Here is a 15,365-nt window from a genome sequence, read left to right as displayed (position 1 = left end):
AATATTGGGGGAAATCCAAACTTTTGCCTGAACTTTAATAATATCAAACTGATGAAATATTTTCTTGTTTTAGTCTTTTTATTTTCATGCTAACTTATACTCTTTAAGACTTTTTAAATTTTTTGATAACCTGGTAAATATTTGTCATCAATAATAAGATTTGGGATAGAAGGAGATTGGGATACTCCACCCCAAAATATGCCATTTTGGCATCAGAATTATTTTAAGAGAAAAGCAACTGAGAATCAATGGATGCCACACAAGTCCTCTACCCTCCCTTCAAGCATCTACTAAAAACAGGGCAGGAAGTACCCCTTATAAAGGTTGCTTCCCCTAGTACAATAAAGGATAAAAAGACTTCATCAAAGACAGGGAATGAACACCAAGATGAGTTTGCACAGATAAAATTTACTAAAATAGCCCTTATCTTCTATTAGTTCTCTCATATTTTCTAGTCATTTTCCTATAATTTATTACCCCTTGAGTTCCAACCCCCTTCTTTTTGTGAAAAGGCTATATAAACCCTCATGTCTGGTTACATGCACAGGAGTTCACAGAAAACAAGTAAAGCTCAAAGAAGTGACTAGACTTAGGGGTTTATATACCTGTGTACTTTTTTTTCTATTAATCTGTTTTTTGTTAGTTTTGAAAGTTTAATTTTATGCCCCCACTCCCTGCTTTTTGAACCTAAGAAGATACAGGAAGATATTTTTCTTCCCAGTAGTATTAATCCAATTAGTACTTATTAATGCAAAGATTCAATATTTATATTTCACTATGTTAAATCTTTATTTGGAGTGACTTTTGTAAATACAGTCTCCAGAACATTCTTTTCTTATTCATCTCAAATGCTTCATAAGTTTCCCAAGAAAAAATACCCAATGTCCATAATCTCAGCAGAATCAGTTCAACTATTCCACTATCTTTATTGATCATTTACTTCTCTGATATACTCAGTGCACTAAAAATCAGGGTGAAAATATCTCACAACATCCACAAAAACCTAGTACCTTTGACCTTGTGGCACTTCACTGGTTTGGTGTGAAGTGATTGGGTTGAGATAAGACATTACATAAGAACAAATTTTCTTTAAGGACTTTCCATATACTTTATTTGCTCCTCTCTGGTTTCTTAATGATTCCTTTTAGTCATCACATAGGGATTCTGTGCCCTCATATTGCACTATATGTGGCTCCAATAAACACACCTCATTGCCAGGACTATAGAATTTCACTTAGATTTTTGCCCTCTCCTGTTATGCCAACTACCAAAATTTTCACTACCCTCTAATCAAATCATGTCACCTCTCCAAATACCTGCTAGAATTATAAGTAAATTGATCCAATTGAAATTAATAATATAAAGGTGGAAACAAATAAATAATCTGATGACCTTCCTCCATTCCTCACTTCCCCAAGAGTATTTGCATTTGGTAATTCAGATATATCTCAAACTGCTATGACTCCATATTATGTCACAAAATGAAGAAATTTTAGCATGTTTGAGTCAAAAGCAATAAAATATAGGAAGGGAGTATAGAACATTTTCTTTAAAAGTGTGTTGGAGAGGCTGAGGTGTAACTCAGTAGTAGAGTGTTTGCTTAGCCCTTGTGAGATACTGGGCTTGATCCTCAGCACCACATAAAATAAATAAATAAAATGAATGGATCATGTCCATCTGTATCTAAAAAAATACAAACAACTAAAGTGTGTTAGAGAAGTGAAGCCTGAAACCCTAGGGAGAAGCTGGGTTAAGCAAAGATTTTCTTTCTTGCTTATTTGAGTATTGGTTCCTGGATATGGAGCCAATTAAACCTTCTTTGCTTTCTCAAAGGAAATAACCAATAGAGAGGGAAGAGTAGCCGTCCAAAAGAGAGATTTAAAATTGTTTAATCAAGATAAGTCAAGGAACAATTGAGGGATTGGGTGATAGAAAGAACATCAGATCAAGAGCACAGATAAGCCTTGGAAAAAGAATGAGGTAGAAATGGGTAGAAAGATATTAATTCTACCAATCCATGAGCAAGGTAAATCCTTCCATCTTCTAGATTGGATAAAGAGAAATGATGGGAGGGGAGGGGAGGAGTAGGGGGGATAAGAAGGGAAGCAGAATAGAATAGACATTATGATTGCCGTATGTATATAGTTGACTCTAAGACCAGTGTGATTCTGCAATCTGTACAATTAGAAAAATGAGAAATTATACCCCAATGAATCAAATGTATGAATTGCCAAGATCATTGTAATGTCATGTGTAGCTAATAAAAAAATTAAAAAATAAAATAAAATAAAATAAAAAAAGAAATGGGTAGAAAGAGAAAGAATCATTGAACTCATTGGTCTTCTATGGTGCAGGAGTTAAAATAATTAGCATATATTGAAAGATAAGGATGGGAAAAGAGACAGGCTCTAGGCTATGGGCCTTGTGGCACCAAGATGGCTTTAGTTTGGACATGTGGCAGGCAGAATTTTTGGAACTAGGGTGCCAAACTGGGGTCCCTGGTATGTAAGTGGCCTTCATATGGGACTGGCTGAGGAGCAAGGTGGAAGTCCATCAAGAAACTATCTAGCTCCTCAGAAAACTAGGAATGGAACCACCATTTGACCCAGTTATCCCACTCCTCTGTTTATACTGAAAGGACTTACAATCAGCATACTGTAATGATGGGGGCACATCAATGTTTATAGCAGCACAATTCACAATAGCCAAGCTATGGAACCAACCTAGGTGCCTTTCAACAGATGAATGTATAAAGAAAATGTGATCTATATACACAATGGACTATTATTCAGCCATAAAGAAGAATGAAATTATGGCACTTGCAGGTAAATGGATGGAACTGAAGACTATCATGCTAAGTGAAATAAGCCAGTCCCCCCAAACCAAAGCCTGAATGTTCTGTCTGATATGTGGATGCTAATACACAATGGGGGAGGGATAGAAGTTCATTGGATTAGACAAAGGGGAATGAAGAGAAGGAAGAGATGATAGGAATGTGAAAGACAGTAGAGTGTATTGGACATAACTTTCCTATGTTTATGTATAAATACACGAGCAGTGAAACCCCACATCATGTAAAACCACAAGAATGGGATCCTAATTAGAGTAAGTTGTACTCCATGTCTGTATAATATGTTAAAATACACTCTACTGTCATGTATATCTACAAAGAACAAAAAAATTATAAAAAATTTCAAAAAAGAGACTGAACCATTGATAAATACAACAAATAAATAAATCTAACTAAAAATAAAAATTTAAAACCAGAAACTATTTAGCAGCTCCTAAAGGAAAATACCAGCTGATCTTCTATATTATGGAGTATCTGAACAAGGGCCTAGCAAATGAGTGCATCCAGTACCAGTTTGTGTTACATAGAAATCTCATTTATTTATCTACCTTTGCAGGTGCCAGCCCAACCAGTTTTTCAAAAGCAATAGAATAATCTTTTTCTGGTGAGGAGTAATCAAATGTAATCCATCTCCTATGAAATGGAGACAGGATCTTTACCAACTTGACTGCTTAGAACATGAATGAAACCTCTGTGGTTCTTTTTAAAATGTGAAAATGTGAAGAAAGCTACTAACTTAATTTTATTCTTGATGTAAATATTTATTTTAATAATTAATTAAATCTCCCCAAAAGTCAACACCAGGTATCCTCTTTCCTGAAATGGAAATGTGTTTGGATAACAAAGACATAATGAACACCTTCAAGACTACTATTGAATTTCAACCTGAAGAGGAAACAGAGGTGTTGGAACATTGGCAAGAGAATTAGTGAGACTTCTGACTGAGCCTTTGCCAAATGAATACATTATTTTTGTGCTCTCTTCCAGTTTATAAATGTAGTCCCTGTGACTGCTTTTCTTGGGTTACTTTGAACAAAAGCTTGCTTTTCTATAAAAGAACAATATGGAGGCATAGAAGTTTTCCATGTAATAAGGGTTCCAGCTGATTCCCTCAAAAACTGTAAAGACTTAGTAACTAAGGTATGTAACAACAATATTATTATCATTGCCAACAAAATTAATAGTGATTATTAGTATCAATAGCATGTGATAATAAAAGATGTGTAATTTTCTTTAATTATCAAAAAAGACACAGGGGCAATCCGAAAAAAGTGACAACTTTTGAAAGAGTGAACTTGGAGAGTGGAAAAAGCCAGTAGGGATAATTGTTGACCAGTATTGACAGCTGAATCAAGGTGAAGAAAATACATATTTTGTGGTGTCTAATAACTGCATAATACAATCACAAGCAATTCACCAAGAATGGACTGCTTGAGAAGAGAAGCAAAATTACTGCATGATTCAACTGATCTAAGTATGGAAATTTGTATGGAGATGAGGTGAATGATAAGAAGACACATAGGTAGAGTGCTCAGGGTAATGTCCACACTTGGTACAGAAGAATGTGAAGTTGAAAGTGACTGATCTTCTGGTAGAATGTAGAGCATCAAGGATTGGTGTTCTTATCAAGGTTAAGGATCTAGAGAAAGGTAGAAAACTTGAAAAAAAAACATAGTTTAAAATTTGAGTTGTACAACCACAAGAATGTGAAGGAATACTGTATGTATGTATAACATATCAAAATATACTGTCATATATATCTAAAAAACAAATTAAAAAATTTTAAAACAATAAAAAAACAGAAAACAAATGAGAGCAGTTAAAATGTAGAGACATAGAATCAGTCAAATACTGGTTCACATCGTTAGCTTCCTCACCTGCATGTCTGTGCTACCTTTAAAATGAATTTATTTGACTTCTCTAACCTGTTTTCTTATCTTTAAAGAGTGTATAACAGTATTGTTTACTCCAAACAATAAATTGTAATGAGTTGCATCAAATGCTTAGCACAGACATACAGTCTTATTATGAAATTATTGGAAATGTTAAATTGTTAAATTATTATTTTAAGTTTTATAACAATAGGCAAATACTGAGATGTAAGCTTTAAATTGAAATGCTGGACAATACCACTATTGAATATAGATCCACAGAAATTAAATCAGCCTGTTGAACAGACACCTGCAGTGGAATATTCATTGCAGCACAATTCATAATGGCCAGGATATGGAATCAACCTAGATAAGGAAATAGATAAGGAAAATGTGGTACATATACATAATGGGATACTATTCAGCCATTAAAGTGACATGAAATCATGGCATCTGCAATAACCTGGATGGCCCTGGAGGATAATATATTAATTGAAATAAATCAAGCACAGAATGGTAAACACCACAAAATGTCACTCATAGGTGGAACCTAAACAATTTGATCTCATGGAAATTGAGAATAGAATATTGGATACCAAAGACAGGAGGCAGAGGATGTGAGACAGGGGGAAGTTCGTGAAAAGGTACAATGTTACAGTTGCCCAGGAGGCATTAATTCTGGTATTCTATGGCACAGTAGGAACATTGCTAATAATAATGCATTTATATCTCAAAATATTTTTAAGAATTTAAATGTATTTATTATTATGAAATGATAAAAGTTTAAGGTAATTGAATATGCTAATTACCCTGATTTGATCATTACGTAATGTAGACATAAATCAATATGTCATATTCAACCTCATAAAAATGTACAAACAATATGTATAAATCAAAAATTTTAATTAATTTTTTAAAAAATGGGTTTCTGGAGTGAGGTATTGAGTGAGTCATCCATATGGTTGCTTACATAGTCTCACTTAGCCCCAAATCATAAAACACCTCTAGAATCAACTAGTGACTCAAAAACAAATCAATGAGTATTATTTTAATATAACTATAATTTTAGGATATTATATTGCATTAAAGTATGGGAAATACTTAAATGAAAGAGAAGGAATTAGCTGTCATAAATTTTATTGTTTCCTTTAAGTTAAGCATAAAATCTTTTCAATTCTTCTCAGAAGGATTTATGGTGCGTGTAAACATCATCACATGACAATTCTATTAATACAGACTTATAGTTAAAATAATCTTAAATTTAGCTACTTAGATGGACTCACATATATTCATTGTAGAACCAGTGTCCAGGCACTTAGAAGTGACATATTTGCAATTAGTAGAAAAGTTGGTCTTTATCAAAGTAATAACAGCTTTCAGAAGACAAGGATAGATCTGGAAAGGAAAAGGCAGTTCTTAGTGATATGAATTCAGTTATTCCTACTACTTTCCTTGATTTAATAAATAGTATGTGTTATATGTGGAGAGCTAATGTAGGTACTCAAATAAAGGAACATCTGCTCTGTTTTATGCCTAAAGGGGGTAGTCATGACAACAAGGATGTGGAATCACTATGAAAACCCAAAAGATGCACTTAAAACATGCATTTGCTCTTTGTCCACATTTACACACACAGAATGACAAATCATCAACTGACAAGTTCAAATTCTGTCAAGCCAGTTATTTGTCATCATATAGTCCATCAGACAGTCTGAAAGAAGGCATTTCATTTTTCTCAATTCACAGCTTTCATTTACAGCTGAATGCTCTGCTATTAGGTATGATTACTATACTAAGTAAATTTACATAAGGAACTCATGAAATTATTTTATTGGATCTTTTTAATAAAATATAAATGACAATCTTATTTAATATTTTTATCTATAGACCACACATTCATACCAAGCATTTGTCTTCTAATTACTGAATGCACTTACCATTGTACAGATTGGTTAGAAAGGAGGAAAATAATAACAAAAAAGACTCTAGAAAGGCATGGTAGTGCATGCCTATAATCCTAGCAACTCAGGAGGCTGAGACAGGAGGATAGCAAGTTTGAGGCAGCCTCAGCAATTTAGTGACACCCTATATCAAAATAAAAAATAAAAAAAAGGCTCGAGATGTAGCTCAGTGGTTAAGCACCCCTGGGTTCAATCCCTGGTACAAAAAAAAAAATTACTCCTTACTTTCTCATCTCTTTAGCTCTTGATATGTCAACTCTATGAAATCCCCCCCTCATTTTTCAGAATGAATCCTATTTATCTTTCAAGTTCCAGGGTCGGTGTGATCATCTCAAAATTCTCTCCACCAGTGGGTACGCATTCTTCTTTCTCTGTAGTTCCTATGTGATTTGATGGTCTTTTGGCACTTATATTTTCTACTTAAAGTATTATAACATTTTAGAGAGATGCTTTATTTTCTCTACCAGATCTTAAACATGTTCGATAAAAAGAACATGTTAATCATGTTTTATCCCACAGTGCCTGGCTCAGTGCTTCATACATAACAGTTGTTTTAGTTGAACCATGGTAATTATTCACTGAAAAGAAAATAAAACATATTTAATCTGCAAGAATAAGAGAGCCATCACACAAATTTTGTGCAATCAATGCTGAAAAAGTATAAAGTTAAATTTCAGTCATATAGGACCTTGTGTCACGGTTACAACTGTAGTTAGTCATCTCCAGTCTGCCCATAATACTACTAAATGAGATGATTTATCTGTGGTCAAGGTAACACAAAAAGGTAAATAGCTTTACATATTATCAACCCAATATTTTCTCACTGATAATTCCCATCACTCTACAAAATATAACCTCTACACAAATTGAAATAAAATAACAATGCATTAGTATCCTGTATTTACATGCTCCAGGTTTTATTTATCCTGTTTCATTAGTTTAAAATAATTTACCTCAAAACCATGTTAAAGTATTAACCCACCATATTTCAAATGCTTCCCTTTGGTGTACATCCTGATTCCATCAAAAAAGAATGGTTTCTACCTCTTTTAATTCTCATAGCACCTTATCTTCGTCCTTTATTTCTGAATATTTGTTTTTTTACCTTGTGAAATTATTTTGAAGGCTGGGTGTGTGTGTTGGCACATGCCTGTAATTCCAGCTACATGGGAGATTGAGGTGGAAGGATCCCAAATTCAAGTCCAGCCTGGACAAATTAACCAGACCCATTTCAAAATAAAAAATTTCAAACAACAACAAAAAGCTGGGGATGCAATATCAATCTTAGAGTACTTGCTTAGCATGTACAAGCCCTGGGTTTAATCCCCAGTAACACATAAAAGCATTTCTATGCATACATTACCAGGCCTACCAAATGACTCCTGTGAACTATTATGGCATAGCTATATATGATTTATTTTGTATGTCCCAGGTGCCTAGTACAGTATATTATACATACAAACAACTTATAAGATGTAGAAAGAGGTAGGATCTTTAAGAGGTAACAAAATCATGAAGACTTCCCTTCATAAAGTATTAATTCATTTGTAGATTAATATATTGATAGGATCATGAATTATCTTAAGAATGGGTCTATTATAAAATCAGATTTGGCTCTGTATTTTGTCTGTACCTTTCTCACCATGTGATGCCTTGCATTGTCTCAGGGCTCTGTTCAGAGTCCCTATCAACAAGGTCTTCACCAGATATGGCTCTTTGACCTGTACCTTCTAGCCTCCAGAATCATTAGCTGAATAAAACTTTATAAATTACTTAATCTGTGAAATTCGGTCATATCAACAGAAAATAGGCTAAAACAACTACTTTTTCAGACCTACCCTCTTTCTCCTTTCCTCTGAAATTCTAATGACACAAATATTATATCTTAATTTATAGTTCCACAGTTTTCTATGAATCTGTTTAATTCATTCTCTCTCTCTCTCTCTCTCTCTCTCTCTCTCTCTCTCTCTCTCTTTCTCTCTCTCTCTCTCTCCTTTCTTCCCCTTCCTTCCTTCCTTTCTTTTCTTTTCTCCTTCCTTCCTTCCTTCCTTCCTTCCTTCCTTCCTTCCTTCCTTCCTTCCTTTCTTTCTTTCTTTCTTTCTTATTTGTGTTTGAACCCAGATGTGCTTTGCCATTCACCTACATCCCTAGTCCTTCTAATTTTATTTTGAGACAGGGTCTCACTAAGTTGCAAATGGCTGGCCTTGAAATTGTGATGTTCCTGCCTCAGCCTCCAGAGTTATTGAGATTTCAGTCATGTGCCACCATACCTGGCTATAGGTGGGATAATTTCTATTACCTTATCTTACTGTTTATTGATTCTATCTTCTGCTCCTTCTGTTCTGCTATTGGTACCAATCAACTGAGCTTTTTAAAATACAGTTATTATTACTTTCATTAGGGCTCCTCTCTCTATATATTCCATTTGCTTGCCAATAATTTTTGTTCCTTTCCTTAAGTTTTTTATTATCTCATTTGTTTCAAACATGCTTCTAATTGTTCAATGATATACAAATGTCTTTAACTTTGATGAAGAGGAATATATAAAATTTTTCTTTAGTTATTTGTACTTTTTGTGTTGTAGCTAAAAAAACATTACCTAATCCAAGGTAAAAAATATGCTTTCTTCTCAGAGTTTGACATTTGCATCTATATATTTAGATCTGTGATCCATTTTGAGCTAATTTATATACACGGTGTGAGGTGAAAACTTCATTCTTTTTCATATAGATACCAAGTTTTCTCGACATCATTTGTAGGTAAGGTTATTCTTGCCCCCATTGAAGGGTCTTAACACTCTTGTCAAAAGCCAACTGATCATAGATACGTGAGTTTACTAGTTTACTTTTGGATTCTCGGTTCTGTTCCTTTGATATATATGTTTATTCTTAGTGCAATACCACAACATTTGGATAACTGTGACTGGGTCCTCTAATTTTGTTCTTTTTCAAAATTGTTTTGGTTATTCAAAGGCTCAAGTATTTCCACATGAATTTGATTGTCAGCTTAACCATTTCTTAAAATACATATAATTTTATAGATATTTCATTTAATTTGTATCAATTTTCAGATTTCTCTTTGTTTATTTAGGTGTTCTTTATTTCTTCTCAGTAATATTTTATAGTTTTCTGTGTATATGCCTCACACCACCCTGACAATTTTATTTATTTTTTTGATTTTATTTTAAACCAAATCATTTCCTTAATTTTATTTTTGGATTATGCATTAATAATTTGTATAAATAGAACTGATTTTTGTATGTTGATCTTGGATTTTGAAACTTTGCTGAACTCATTTGTTAATGCTAATAAGCTGATTTTTTGTGTGTGAATTCTTAAGAATTTTCTGTCTATAAGATTATCTCCATTGGGGCTGGGATGGTAGCTCCATGGTAGAGTGCTTGCCTAGCATGTGTGAGACACTGGGTTCCATTCTCAGCACCACATATAAATAAATAAAATAAAGGACCATTGACAACTAAAAATTATATTTAAAAGAAAAGATTATCTCCAGTGTGAATGTAAATAGCTTTACTTTCTCCTGTCTAATTTGGATGACTTTTACTTATTTTTTAACCAGATAATATTTTTAAATATACTGAAAATGATGAACTTCTTTTAAATTATTTAGAGGATAACTATATTTTACAGTAATGGAAAAGGAAAGTTTTTCTGATAATTTTGTTGAAATCCCTTTTCTTCTCTGATAATTTTACACCTATATGCTACACCTTAAATTAATACCTATGTAGCTTATTATGTTTATTTATTTTCATTTTTTATTTCTTTGAAGTGGGAGTTTTGCTATGTTACCCGGCCTGGTCTTGAAGTCCTGGGCTCATGCCACCCTCCCAATTCAACCTCAGGAGTAGCTGAGACTACAGGCCACTGAGAGTAGCCAGTAAGTCTATTTGATAACAGATTATCTTCAATATTTCTTCTAAGTTATAGGTAGTAAAGTGTTTTAGATCACCTAAAAATGAAGATTACATTTGCCATTTTGATTTAAAGAATAACATCACAGAGGAACTTTTGAAAGTTACTGTTCTGAGTGCTGTTCTTGAGGTTGAACGTTGTTCTCTGGTCTTTCATTATTTTGACTGAATGAGAAATCCTAGTTGCACAGTTAACATGGGGAAATAAACTTTTTCAGCCCCTCCAGAATCAGTTTAACACCAAAAAGAATAAATTTTCCCTTTTGTGAGCCAATTGATAAGTGGGTTCAGATTCTTTCCAACATTTTTTCTCTAAAGTAATAATTTTCAGTATGAGAGTTCAGAAAGGTCTTTCTTGCTGGAAATAAACTGACATATTTTTTAAATTTAGTACATGTAATAAGTTTATTTTATTTGATGTGGAATTAACAGAGCAACGAGGAGGCTTCAAGTGATGAAATTGCAGCATTTGCATATGAAAATTTTCTTTGAAACACAACAAAACCTCTTTTGAAGTTATCCATTGTAGCATCACAAGATTCTCAATTCTAAAAAAATTCAGTAGTTGGAAAGTTTCAAAATAGCAATGTTGTTCCAAATTCATAATTAACGGAAGAGAATAATCATTTTCTAGGCCAGACAGGAAGTTTCAGCTACACTGTGTTATTGAATAAGTCTATTGTATAAAAAAGCACCTACATTGTGCCTTAACAGAGTTCATAGTTTCCTAATATAACATTTTTGGAAGTGTACTTAATGTGTCTTATTATCCTCACTTAAAGTTTAATTTACATAAATTCAGTAATGATTATAATGTGCTTAAATTCATTCCCTTAGAGCTATAATATATTCACTACTATGCTATTGATGTTAATAACATATGGTCACAATAAAGGAGAAATCTAAGCCTATATAAATCAATATGTGTGACTATAGCAGCTACTGGCCTGAGGTTGGTGATTTGTCATTCACTGATGTTCAAAATAGTAAATTTAAAATTTCAATTGCTTAGAAAGGTGATTTTGTCTCACTTACATGTGGAAGCTAAAAAGTTGATGTCATAGAAATAGAGACTAGTGATTACCAGAACCTCAGATTGGTGTGGGGGAGGGGCTGGAGAAAGGATGCTTAAGGGGTACAAGGATAGAGTTGGGAAGGATGAATAACTTCTAATGTTCTATACCATAGCAGGATAAATAAGGCTGAAAACAATTAATTGAATATTTCAAAATAGTAGAGTAGAATTTTAAATACTCTTAGCACAAAAAAATTATAGATGTTGGAAATGATAGATATGACGATTACCCTGATCCAATCTCTACACATTGAACACTTGTATTGAAATGTCACACTATATTCCATAAATAAATATAATTATTATGTATCAACTAAAAATAAAAATATATATATTAAAAAAGAAAAAACAATTCAACTAAGCAAAAAAACTCAATTGCTTAGAAAGGAGACTTTTTAAAGGATATATTGGTGAACACATGACCTCCTGCTTGCTCTCTCAGGTATTATGCATAATTTAACCTCCAATATTGAACAGAATTAGTGCCATAATGCAAATATATTTATATACCATTGATACTTTGAATAAGCCAAAGATATAATTACAAGGAAAAAGCATTACAACTACAGGTTTAACTCATATTTTTAATATATATCACAATTTAAAACATAAAAAGCATACACTAAGGTTATTTTTGGTGACTATTTGCAGCATAGAAAATATTTCTTGATGATATTCCTTATAGATATATCAAAAGTAGAAGTTTGATTTAAAAATAAGCAAGCAGATTTGGATTCATCAGTTCTAATAAAGAAGAGCTTAGATTGAAAAAAGTTTAAGAGACTTGATTTAATAGAACTCAGAAAAACTTGGAAAATATATTCGTGGAATAAAGCAATCCAAAATCCAATTATTAGATTTAAAATAATCTCCTGGAACATACAATCTCATTAAGAGGAAAAAACATTTTTTTGACAATGGGTATATTAAAAACTCAATATGATGGCCTACAGACTAATTTCACAGTATTTAATGAGTTGGAGCTAAGAAAGTTGAATGCCAACTTAAGAAATAAGTTTTTCTTCTCTATTGAGGAATACCCTTTCTCCAGTGAGTTCAGAGGACTTCATGTAAATTTTAAGATATAAGAACCAGAGAACTTGAATTAATGCCCAGGAACAGGGGTCACCTCTAGTGCTTGAATTTATGAGGACTATGTTTATAATTCTATGGAGAAACATTTTATCAGGAAAAAAAAATATTTGGGAAAGGGAAGAAGATTCTGTTTTCATGAAAATACTATAACTATAAATCACTGTTTCTGTTAGGAAATATAAAACCTATACAATTTAAACAGAAGTCTTAATACTTTTTATATGTGAATTGCACAGGTCAGTTAAAAAGTCCTGATTACAGACTTTGGTAACTCTAATAATGAACAGAGACCTTAACTTAAGTCAATGCACATTTTTGACTAATATTTGCTATATTTTTTTGCTTTCATCCTTATTTAATCCTTTAATCAACTCCCTTTGAAGTATTATGCTTGGCATTTAAAGTTTTTTATAATCTGATACCACCATACCTATCCAACCTTAATTTTTTCTCCTCCTTGCATTGCCAATTTTCCTTGGGCATTCCACTAACATGCAGCATAAGTCCTGCCTCCATCCTTCTCATCTTTCAGATTCTAGTTCAAGACCCACCTCCTCTATGAAACTTTCCTTAATTATTCTAGTCCTCATTAATTTAATTTTTAATTTTAAACATGTTACATATATATATAATTCATCTTTAGTTTGATATGAATTTATATTGGGTTAACAATTTTATGTGAACTCACTTGTCATTTATTGGATATGCTTCTGAACTATCTGGTACTATGCTAAGCATTCAAAGATAAAAGTGCATAAAATATGGCATCTTTCCTCAAGAAATCTACCAACTATACACACACAAAATATGAGAAGTAATATTAAAGGGCTATATGCAAGTTCTATGGCAGCATAGAGAAAAAAAATGAATTCTATGTTAAAGAGAAGTGTATGGTATGGAAGAGCAGGTTTTACAGTAGATAAAACATGAGCTGGCCTGTGAAGGCTAAGTCAACTTTCTAAGTTGGTAAGAGGGGAAAAAGTCTTTTGGGGTTTCTTCTTCCAAGAATAACTTACCAGATGAGGCCCTTCCCTTCCTCATGCAAAAAGCAACTGTAAAAGAAATATTCTGGAAAATGCAAAATAGTTGAATGTGAAAGAACAATATTTAACTAAAACATGTGCCGTGAGAGAGTTTTATATAGGGCATTAACAGCTGTTCTTTAAAAGTAGGTTTCTTAAAACCTATTTGAAATAAATTGGGAAACAATTGATTAATAGTAGACTTTCTCACTGAATTTTTTTTAGAACTTTTAGTACACTAATATGTTGTATGCATTTCTAAGAAGGGAATACAGTATTCAGTATTTTCAAACTTATATGACCATGGAAACTTTTTCCCTCGAGCAAATTAAATTAATATACTACAAAAAATATGTCAGAGAAAAAAAATTAGATGACAATATAATTTGCATTGTGGAGGGGATGGCAATGATATAACTAGAAATAGAGGTCAGGATCAGATTTTAAAGGATTTTAAATAACTTTACAAAAATACCATATTTATTTTTTGTATAGGCAAAATGAAAACATCAAATATTTTATATAAGGAAGTTTCACAATCAGACCTACTATGTAAAGAGATATTAGGAAGCAAAATAAAGATGAATTTAAATACAGAGTTTCTGAAACCAAGGATATTATTTGAGATGTTACTGTAATGGGAAATAAGTTGAGGGCCTGCACTAGAATAAGTGTAATTAGAGAACTGTTAGTGTATTCAACTGAATGTCAATTTATTTGAATGCTAAATCTATGCTCAATGCTGTGTTAGCTTTTTGTTGCTGTGTCCAAAATATCTGACATGAATAACTTAAAGAAGAAAAGATTTATTTTGGCTTATGACTTCAGAGATCTCAGTCCATGGTTGGCTAGCTCCAAGGCCAAAACATCATGGTGGAAGGGCATGGTAGAGGAAAGCTTCTTAGCTTAGGGCAGCCAAGAAATAGAACAAGAGACAGGAAGATCCAGGGAAAAGCTATAAAGATGCTGTCCAAAGAATATACCCCACAGGACCCATCCTTCATTTAGGTCCTATCTCCTATATCCACCACCACCTCCCAATAATGCCATTAAATTGTTGATCTATTAATGAGGTCAGAATGCTTATGATCCAATCATTGCCTAAAATCCCCACCTCTGAACATTCCTGCATTGGGGACCAAGCCTTCAATACATGAGCCTTTGGGGGACATTCCATTACCAAACCATAAACAAATGTTATAGTTCTTTTTTTAATTGATTTAAAACATAAATGACAGTGGAAATGCATTATAATTCTTATTACACATATACAACACAATTTTTCCTATCTTTGGTTGTATATAAAGTATGTTGACACCAATTCGTGTCTTCATACATGTACTTTGGTATAATGATGTCCATCACATTCCACCATCCTTGCTAATCCCCTGTCCCCTCCCTTTCCCTCCCACCCCTCTGCCCCATCTAGAGTTATACCCTCTTCTCCCAGAGTATCTACCACAATGCTGATGATGTCATAAATCACAACATTTTAAAGTGTACACATATTATATATCATCTGAGAAGTAACTGTGGGCTCCTGCAGAATACTGAAA

The 15,365-nt window shown here is 32.9% G+C and overlaps 1 pseudogene; it reads left to right on the top strand.

The window, feature by feature from the left end:
* The first annotated feature begins 2,503 nt into the window (after positions 1 to 2,503).
* On the top strand, positions 2,504 to 3,445 carry LOC114089693 (SS18-like protein 2; annotated as a pseudogene).
* Positions 3,446 to 15,365: the final 11,920 nt, after the last annotated feature.

This window comes from Marmota flaviventris, chromosome X (genome assembly GCF_047511675.1).
Source record: "Marmota flaviventris isolate mMarFla1 chromosome X, mMarFla1.hap1, whole genome shotgun sequence".
In the NCBI taxonomy this organism is placed as follows: Eukaryota; Metazoa; Chordata; class Mammalia; order Rodentia; family Sciuridae; genus Marmota; species Marmota flaviventris.
This window is presented reverse-complemented; position numbering and strand designations above follow the sequence as displayed.